The 10,753-nt window shown below is 31.0% G+C and overlaps 1 non-coding gene across 1 annotated transcript; it reads right to left on the bottom strand.

Moving 5' to 3' along the window:
* Window positions 1–3,530: 3,530 nt before the first annotated feature.
* On the bottom strand, window positions 3,531–3,637 carry LOC139879059 (small nucleolar RNA R71). The gene has a single exon (XR_011769912.1). It is a non-coding gene; the product is annotated as a small nucleolar RNA R71 (small nucleolar RNA).
* Between the last annotated feature and the right edge of the window lie 7,116 nt (window positions 3,638–10,753).

Here is a 10,753-nt window from a genome sequence, read left to right as displayed (position 1 = left end):
GAATTATCAGATATATTGAATTATGATTACAAGTCTCTGTTGAAAGGCCCACATTGATTTGAGGAATCTTTCCATTTTAACAATATTCGAAAAATGGTAAAGTGATTTATAAATAAGAACAAATTGTCAATCATTGAGAACTAAACAAAGGATAGTGGAAGATTGAATCTTATAAAGACTCGATTGATCTATTTAGTTTCAAACGTACAAAAACGTTTTCAGTTTAAAAAGAACTTTATTATTAAAATGTATATAACTTTTATAAATATCTAGAACCACTTTTGACAGCTCATTACTTAACTAGTATGATAAAGATAACGATATTTATATTTTATTTTATTAAATATATATAGCGATTTAAATTAATATTATATATATTTATACGCGTATTATACGTACATAGTTTTATACTTTTACTATACTTAAACTTTACCTTTACTTTATTTTTACTTTACTTTAACTTTAATAATTCACTTTAATAATTAATACTTTAATAATTCACTTTAATAATTCATACTTTAATAATTCACTTTAATAATTCATACTTTAATAATTCACTTTAATAATTCATACTTTAATAATTCACTTTAATAATTCAAAAATCTATTATAAATAGAATTCAATAGGTTTCATTATTTCATAGAAACTTGAAAATATTTTTCTCTAAACTCTCTCAATCGATTTACATATATATATATTTACTCTGTATTATTTCAAGATATTATTAGTATACATAAAATATTACGACTGAGTGCTGTCCGAGTGATTTCGAAATTGTTTTTCGAGTGGGATAGGATTAAGGAAATTATGGGTTATAACTATGGAGGTGATTGAGTATGATTCATGGGTATGCTCGTGAGGTCAATATAGTGTTTATCATTTCTGTTGCTTCTACGTACCTTTCCTGCAATATTGAATCTCAATATTGATACGTGAGTACACATAATTTAACTTTTACATACTAATAGTGTATCCCTGACTAGTTCTCGAGTATTTAGGATTATGCATGCTTGTACTTTTGATATTGCCCTTAGACAGGTTAGGTTTAATCTTGAATTAGTTACACTTGCGGTTGAGTTAAGGTATAAGATATGCATGTCCTTGGAAAGCTAACGAAAAATTAAGAACCTTTCCTTTAGATATCGAATGGTTTTGATGAACGGATTAGAAGTTATAATCAATTGAATTTTCGATATTTTTATTAAAAATGATTATTATTATCGTCGTTTTTATCGTCGTTCTAGTTTTATCTTATTATTATCATTATTATTATCTTTATCAATAAAAGGGATTTATCATTAAAAATTGTTATTTTTTTATTATTACTATTGTTATTATCGTTAAAGTTATGATTAGTATTATTATTATTATCCAATTATTATTATTATTATTGGTATTATTATTATTATTATTATTATTATCATTATTAATATATATCATTATTTAAAAATAGTTATTGTTATTATTATTATTACTATATTATCATTAAGATAATTATTAGTATTATCGTTAATAATGTTATACTAACTATCATTATTAATATTAGTGTAATTAAAATAAATATTTGTAACACCTAATTATTTTGATTACTATTATTATCATTATTATGAACATGATATAAAAGACGATTAAAAGCTATTAAACGAAACGATTAGGAAATAATGGGTAAGAGTATCATGATGAAATTAAAATATTATAAGATATTGATTTAGATAAAATTATCGTTCTTATTATTTTTATCATTACTATTATTATTAAAAGTATCGTTAGTATTAAAACTATCATTTTAACAAAAAATTATCATTTTAATAGAAATGTTATTGTTACTATAAAATATCATTATTATTATCATTTTAAATAGAATTATTATTTTAAAAATAATATTAAAAAGTATCGTAAATATTAAAGTTATCATAATTAGAATTATCGTTTTATCATAATGTCATCTTAGTAATTATAAATATCGATATTTTTATAATAATTATTATTATTAGAAAATAATAAAACTTTTACTTACTATTATTATAGATATTATTTTATCAAATAAATATGTGATACAAACATATTTTACTACGTGTAAAAAAATTACTTTAATAATACCTATCATATTATCTCTATGATATTAAATGAACTCTATAAATTTTATTACTTAATATATATAAAAGTATATTTTATTATATAAATTTTAATATAAAATTTTATTTATTAATAAATGAATTATATTATTTACTCTAATAAATCTTTTAAAAATATTTAAAAATATAAAATGATGATATTTAAAATATATTATAATCATGTATAAATTTTGGAAATAATTGAGTCAAATTGACTTTTGCATATTAGTCTCGAGCATTAGGATTGTGGTACACTATGACTGGACCTAATTTGTTAGACAAATATTGACCAACACATAAATATATATAATTAATTTAGGTTCGTGAATCCGAGGCCAACCTTGCACTTGTTCAATGACGTTATATGTATTTTTACTATGAAATACAGTATGGTGAGTTTCATTTGCCTTTTTACCCTTTATATTTTTTGGACTGAGAATACATGCGCTTTTATAAATGTTTGACGAAATAGACACAAGTAATTGAAACTACATTCTATGGTTGAATTATCGAATTCGAATATGCCCCTTTTTATTAAAGTTTGGTAATCTAAGAATTAGGGAACATACACCCTAATTGACGCGAACTCTAAAGATAGATCTATTGGGCCTAACAAACCCCATCCAAAGTACCGGATGCTTTAGTACTTCGAAATTTATATCATGTCCGAAGGAGGATCCCGGAATGATAGGGGATATTCTTATATGTATCTAGTTAATGTCGGTTACCAGGTGTTCACCATATGAATGATTGTTTTTGTCTCTATGCATGGGACGTATATTTATGAGAACTGGAAATGAAATTCTTGTGGTCTATTAAAATGATGGAAATAAATGATTATGATAAACTAATGAACTCACCAACCTTTTGGTTGACACTTTAAAGCATGTTTATTCTCAGTTGTTAAAGAAATCTTCCGCTGTGCATTTGCTCATTTTAAAGATATTACTTGGAGTCTTTCATAGCATATTTCAAAAGACGTTGCATTCAAGTCGTTGAGTTCAATAGAGATTATTATTAAGTAAATGACAAATTAGGTCATTTATTGCTGGATATTATGAAATGGTATGCATGCCTGTCAATTTTTGATGTAAAGAAGTTTATCTTTTAAAAACGAATGCAATGTCTGAAAAGTGTATCATATAGAGGTCAAATACCTCGCGATGTAATCAACTATTGAGAATCGTTTATAATGTATATGAACGGGTCCTTTCATATTCGTCTTTTTCAAGAGATATGTCTTCTATTCAAACTTCAACCGGACACTGATCAATCCATATTTTTAAGACTTTTCCCATGGACACTCCACGGGAAAGCACAGATTTGGTTAGATTCATTACCCGAGGCTACGATAGAAACTTGGGATGGTATGTTGGAAAAATTTCTTAAGAAATATTTTCAGCTTCTAAGTCCGCGAGACTCCAAGAAGAAATTACCCAATTTTGTCAAAAACTGATGGAAACCTTGTATGAAGCATGGAATCGATTTTCCAAAATGCTAAGAGGTTGTCCAAACCATGGTTTGGATACCTTCCAAAAAGTCCAAATCTTTTACAAGGGTTGTGATGTTGCAAATCGGATTTCTATTGATCAAGCGGCTGGAGGTTCACTCATGGATAAAACCGAGCAAAAAGCTTATGAGATAATCGAGAAGCAAGTCGATTATTCTCATGAGTGGCATCAAGAAAGACCAATTACTCGTCATGCCCAAGTCCAAAGCGCCGGTGCTTATGATGACCTTAGTTCCCTAAGTGTGAAAATAGACGGTGTTGCTCGAAATATGGACAAGATCACCAAGGAAATTCATAGTATGAAGGTAGGTTGTGAATACTGTGGTGGTCTCCATTTAGGAAAAGATTGTGATGCCGGTTTAACAATGGCTCAGAAAGAAGAAGTGGCTTTCATAAGCCAAAGAAACAATAATCAATTTCAAGGAAGAGCCCAATTTAACCAAAACTTCAACAACCCATACAACCCTCAAGGTCAAAATTCCAATTACCAACAAGGGTCAAGTAGTGGGTTCCAACAACAAGCTCCGGGTTTTTATCAAAAACCCCAACAGGAAGAGAAAAAGTCAAATTTGGATAGTATGTTGAAAAAGTTGATTGCATCACAAACTCAGCTTGTTACAAACATAAACCAAACGAACGAGAAAAATGAACATCGGTTTAGAAACCAACAAGCCTCAATTCAGAATTTGGAGAAGCAAATGAATGGTTTAGCTAGTTTACTTAGTGAAAGAAAACCAGGGAGTTTACCGGGCGATACTAATAAGAACCCCCGAAATGAGCACGCCAATGTTATCACCACACGGAGTGGTCTAGCATATGAAGCTCCAAGAATGCCCAAAGATTCTGATTTCAGTGTTCCGTTGAACAAAAATGATGAACCAGTTAAGGAGCCGGAACAAGTGGTTGAAAAGGAAGAACAGGAGAAACCCGTAATGAAGCCATATCAACCACCGCTCCCATACCCAAGGAAGCAACAACAAGAAAGGCTCGAGGCTGAAAGGTCAAAATTTCTAGATATGTTTAAACAAATTAACATAAATATGCCTTTTATTGATGTGATTTCAGGTATGCCAAAGTATGCTAAGTTCTTAAAAGAATTACTTACTAATCGGAAGAAAATGGAGGAACTTTCATCCATCACCATGAATGCTAATTGTTCAGCAATTTTGATGAACAAAATACCAAAGAAGTTAGCGGATCCTGGGAGTTTTACCATACCATGTCTCCTAGGAGATTTGGAATGCATTAAAGCATTAGCGAATTTAGGGGATAGCATAAATTTAATGCCTTATCCATTGTATGTTAAGCTAGACCCCGGGGTACTAAAACCAACCCGAATGGAAATTCAACTAGCGGAGCGCTGCGTTAAATTCCCTCATGGAATTTTATAGAATATATTAGTAAAAGTGGGTACCATAGTATTTCCGGCTGATTTGTAATTTTGGACATGGAAGAGGACACACGTGTACCTCTTATATTGGGTCGACCTTTCCTCAATACCGCTAGAGCTATAATAAATGTTCATGAGCAGAAATTGACCCTTAGCATTGAGGATATTAAGGTTACCTTTTCCGTTGACCATGCCTTGCAATACCCCGAGTCTACTGATGATAAATGTTATTATTTACAAACCGTAGACACATATTCAGAGTTGTTGCAGGAATTTCTAGAATCGCAAGGTTCAGGAGAATGCATTTTGGCGGAAGGTGATGAAGAGAACATGGTGGAAGAAGTGGAGATGTTAACCACCTTGATGGCTAACGGGTATGAGCCAAATGATGAAGAATACAGAAAGTTGGATTTAGAAAATGAGTACCGATGTAAAACATCGATTGAAGAACCTCCCGTTTTGGAACTAAAGCCACTTCCAAGTCACTTAGAATATGCTTACCTTCAAGAGGATTCTACTCTCCTGGTTATCATTTCATCCGAACTCTCTTTGAGTGAGAATCAAATCTTGTGCTTAACTGGGAAAAATGCCATTTTATGGTAAGAGAGGGCATTGTATTAGGTCATAAAATTTCTTGTGCAGGTCTGGAGGTGGATAGAGCTAAAGTGGAAGTCATAGCCAAATTACCACCACCGTCAAATGTGAAAGGTGTAAGAAGTTTTCTGGGGCACGCCGGATTTTACCGTCGATTCATTAAAGATTTTTCTAAAATTGCAACCCCTATGAACAAAATTCTAGAGAAAGACGCTCCATTTGTCTTTACGGACGAGTGTCTAAATGCCTTTAATATTCTTAAAGCAAAGCTCACACAATCACCCATTCTCATATCACCGAATTGGTCACTTCCATTCAAACTTATGTGTGATGCGAGTGACTTTGCTATTGGTGCCGTCTTGGGGCAAAGAATTGAAAAACATTTCCAGCCTATTTATTATGCTAGTAAAACATTACAAGGAGCCCAACTTAATTACACTACCATCGAGAAGGAACTCCTGGCAATTGTCTTTTCATTTGAAAAATTCCGATCTTACTTGGTACTAGCAAAGACGGTTGTCTACATAGACCACTCGGCCTTAAAGTACTTGCTTACTAAGCAAGATGCTAAACCCCGATTAATACGTTGGGTCTTGCTTTTGCAGGAATTCGACATTGATATTAAAGATAAAAAGGGGGCCGAAAACCTAGCAGCCGATCACCTTTCTCGCCTTGAGAACCCAAATCTTGAGGTTCTCCATGAGACCGTTATTCAAGATAATTTTCCTGATGAAAATCTCACGAGGATTGAGAAAGTTGATGATCCTTGGTTCGTAGACATAGCTGTAGTGACCCGAACTTTTCCGAACCTTTATATGATTATATGTTTAATGAAAACTATATTTACATGATTAAATGTTTCCAACATGTTAAGCAATCAAATTTGTTAAGACTTGATTAAATGAAATAAGTTTCATATAGACAATTGATCACCCATGTTGACCGGCGATTCACGAACGTTACAAATTTGTAAAAACTACATGTTGTGGTATATATAGACATATACATATGGTTGACATGAGATTATGATGAGTAAGTATCTCACTAAGTATATTAACAATGTGTTATATACATAAAAATGAGATTATTGAGTTAAGAAACACGAAAACGATATATATAACGATTATTGTTATAACAACGTCTTACTAAATACATATGAATCATATTAAGATATTGTTACACTATGTTTAACATGATAAAATTATAATTAAATATAATATTAAGTGTATTAACAATGAACTACATAAGTAAAAATAAGACTACTAACTTAAGGATTTCGAAACGAGATATATATGTAACGAATATCGTTGTAACGACATTTAATGTATATATATCATATTAAGAGATATTCATACATCATAATATCATGATAATATAATAATTTAAAATCTCATTTGATATTATAAACATTGGGTTAACAACATTTAACAAGATCGTTAACCTAAAGGTTTCAAAACAACACTTACATGTAACGACTAATGATGACTTAACGACTCAGTTAAAATGTATATACATGTAGTGTTTTAATATGTATTCATACACTTTTGAAAGACTTCAAGTCACTTATAAAAATACTTCTACTTAACAAAAATGCTTACAATTACATCCTCGTTCAGTTTCATCAACAATTCTACTCGTATGCACCCGTATTCGTACTTGTACAATACACAGCTTTCAGATGTATGTACTATTGGTATATACACTCTAATGATCAGCTCTTAGCATCCCATGTGAGTCACCTAACACATGTGGGAACCATCATTTGACAACTAGCATGAAATATCTCATAAAATTACAAAAATATGAGTAATCATTCATGACTTATTTACATGAAAACAAAATTACATATCCTTTATATCTAATCCATACACCAACGACCAAAAACACCTACAAACACTTTCATTCTTCAATTTTCTTCATCTAATTTATCTCTCTCAAGTTCTATCTTCAAGTTCTAAGTGTTCTTCATAAATTCCAAAAGTTCTAGTTTCATAAAATCAAGAATACTTCCAAGATTGCAAGTTTACTTCCAAGTTTTCTAAATCCATTCCAAGTAATCATCCAAGATTAAGAAACCTTTGTTACTTACAGTAGGTTATCTTTCTAATACAAGGTAATAATCATATTCAAACTTTAATTCAATTTCTATAACTATAACAATCTTATTTCGAGTGGAAATCTTACTTGAAATTGTTTTCGTGTCATGATTCTGCTTCAAGAACTTTCAACCCATCCAAGGATCCTTTGAATCTAGATCCATTTTTCTAATTTCCAGTAGGTTTATCCAAGGAAATTGAGGTAGTAATGATGTTCATAACATCATTCGATTCATACATAAAAAGCTGTCTTATTCAACGTTATAAACTTGTAATCACTAGAACATAGTTTAGTTAATTCTAAACTTGTTCGCAAATAAAGTTAATCCTTCTAACTAGACTTTTAAAATAAATTAAACACATGTTCTATATCTATATGATATGCTAACTTAATGATTTAAAACCCGGAAACACGATAAACACCATAAAACTGGATATACGTCGTCGTAGTAAAACCGGGGGCTGTTTTGGTTGGGATAATTAAAAGCTAAGAAGAACTTTGATTTAAAAGCTATACTTCTGGAAAAATGATTTTTCTTATGAACATGAAACTATATCCAAAAATCATGGTTAAACTCAAAGTGAATGTATGTTTTTCAAAATGGTCATCAAGATGTCGTTTTTTCGACGGAAATGACTACCTCTTTAGTAATTCACATGTAACTTAAATTTCCGACTATAAACTATACCTTTTCTGAAACCATAGCAATTTGATTCACTCAAAACGGATTAGAAACGAAGAAATGGCGAGTAAAACAAGATTGATAAAAACTACTCAATTTACCTACGTGAAAGTTAGTAATAAATCTATTCCAACCATAACCTAATCAACTTATATTGTATATTATGTAATCTTGAGATACCATAGACACGTATACAATGTTTTGACCTATCATGTCGACACATCTATATATATTTCGGAACAACCATAGACACTCTATATGTGAATGTTGGAGTTAGCTATACAGGGTTGAGGTTGATTCCAAAATATATATAGTTTGAGTTGTGATCAATACTGAGATATGTATACACTGGGTCGTGGATTGATTCAAGATAATATATATCGATTTATTTCTGTACATCTAACTGTGGACAACTAGTTGTAGGTTACTAACGAGAACAGCTGACTTAATAAACTTAAAAAATCAAAATGTATTAAAAGTGTTGTAAATATATTTTGAACATACTTTGATATATATGTACATATTTTTTATAGGTTCGTGAATCGACCAGTGGCCAAGTCTTACTTCCCGACGAAGTAAAAAATATGTGAAAGTGAGTTATAGTCCCACTTTTAAAATCTAATATTTTTGGGATGAGAATACATGCAGGTTTTATAAATGATTTACAAAATAGACACAAGTACGTGAAACTACATTCTATAGTTGAATTATCGAAATCGAATATGCCCCTTTTTATTAAGTCTGGTAATCTAAGAATTAGGGAACAGACACCCTAATTGACGCGAATCCTAAAGATAGATCTATTGGGCCTAACAAACCCCATCCAAAGTACCGGATGCTTTAGTACTTCGAAATTTATATCATATCCGAAGGGTGTCCCGGAATGATGGGGATATTCTTATATATGTATCTTGTTAATGTCGGTTACCAAGTGTTCACCATATGAATGATTTTTATCTCTACGTATGGGATGTGTATTGAAATATGAAATCTTGTGGTCTATTGTTACGATTTGATATATATAGGTTAAACCTATAACTCACCAATATTTTTGTTGACGTTTAAAGCATGTTTATTCTCAGGTGAATATTAAGAGCTTCCGCTGTCGCATACTTAAATAAGGACGAGATTTGGAGTCCATGCTTGTATGATATTGTATAAAAACTGCATTCAAGAAACTTATTTCGTTGTAACATAATTGTATTGTAAACCATTATGTAATGGTCGTGTGTAAACAGGATATTTTAGATTATCATTATTTGATAATCTACGTAAAGCTTTTTAAACCTTTATTGATGAAATAAAGGTTATGGTTTGTTTTAAAATGAATGCAGTCTTTGAAAAACGTCTCATATAGAGGTCAAAACTTCGCAACGAAATCAATTAATATGGAACGTTTTTAATCAATAAGAACGGGACATTTCAGTTGGTATCAGAGCGTTGGTCTTAGAGAACCAGAAAATTTGCATTAGTGTGTCTTATCGAGTTTGTTAGGATGCATTAGTGAGTCTGGACTTCGACCGTGTTTTCTTTAAAAATGATTGCTTAACATTTTTGTTGGAAACTATATATTATTAACATGTATATATTATGTGATATATTAATCTCTTAACATTTTTGATATTGTGTGATAGATGTCTACCTCTAGCACAAATCCCATTGACTCACCTAATAATAACGAAGAGTCGAATATATATTGGACTGATTCACAAGTTCCCGAAGAGGAACCGGAAGAAGAATCAGAACCGTAAGAAGAATCAAAACCGGAAGAGGAGGAACCAGAGGAGGAAATAGAACCGGTGGGGGAAATAATAAAACGGTTAAGTAAAAGAAAATCCTCAACCAACCGACCAAGGTTAATTATGGTCAATGGTGTTTTTGCCAAGGAAGCAAAATATTGGGAGGATTACCAATTCTCCGATGAATCGGATTCCGACGAGAATTCCGATGATGTTATAGAAATTAGCCCAACTGGATTTAAAAAGGCAAAATAAAATAATAAGGGAAAGGGCATAAAAATAGAGAAATCTAATTCCAACCCCGATGAACTTTATATGTATCGTCAACCCCCGAAGTCCTTAAGTTGTAACAATGACCCGGGAACCTCTAAACCACCAGGTTTTTCTAAACCGTTGTGGAAAACAACAGCTCGTATTAGGGGAACATCATATATCCCTAAAAACTTAGCAAAAAGAACCAAGTTCGAAGAACAAGAAACGAGTGAATCGGAATAAGATAATTGTATTCTTGCGGTGTAATATATGTAATATAGTGTGCTTATGCTTTATGATATATGTAAAAATTGCTTGTATTAATAAGAATTTTTTTTATGAATCTAACTCTTGTCTATTTTACAGTATAAAAAC

Source organism: Rutidosis leptorrhynchoides, chromosome 11 (assembly GCF_046630445.1).
Source record: "Rutidosis leptorrhynchoides isolate AG116_Rl617_1_P2 chromosome 11, CSIRO_AGI_Rlap_v1, whole genome shotgun sequence".
NCBI lineage: Eukaryota > Viridiplantae > Streptophyta > Magnoliopsida > Asterales > Asteraceae > Rutidosis > Rutidosis leptorrhynchoides.
This window is presented reverse-complemented; position numbering and strand designations above follow the sequence as displayed.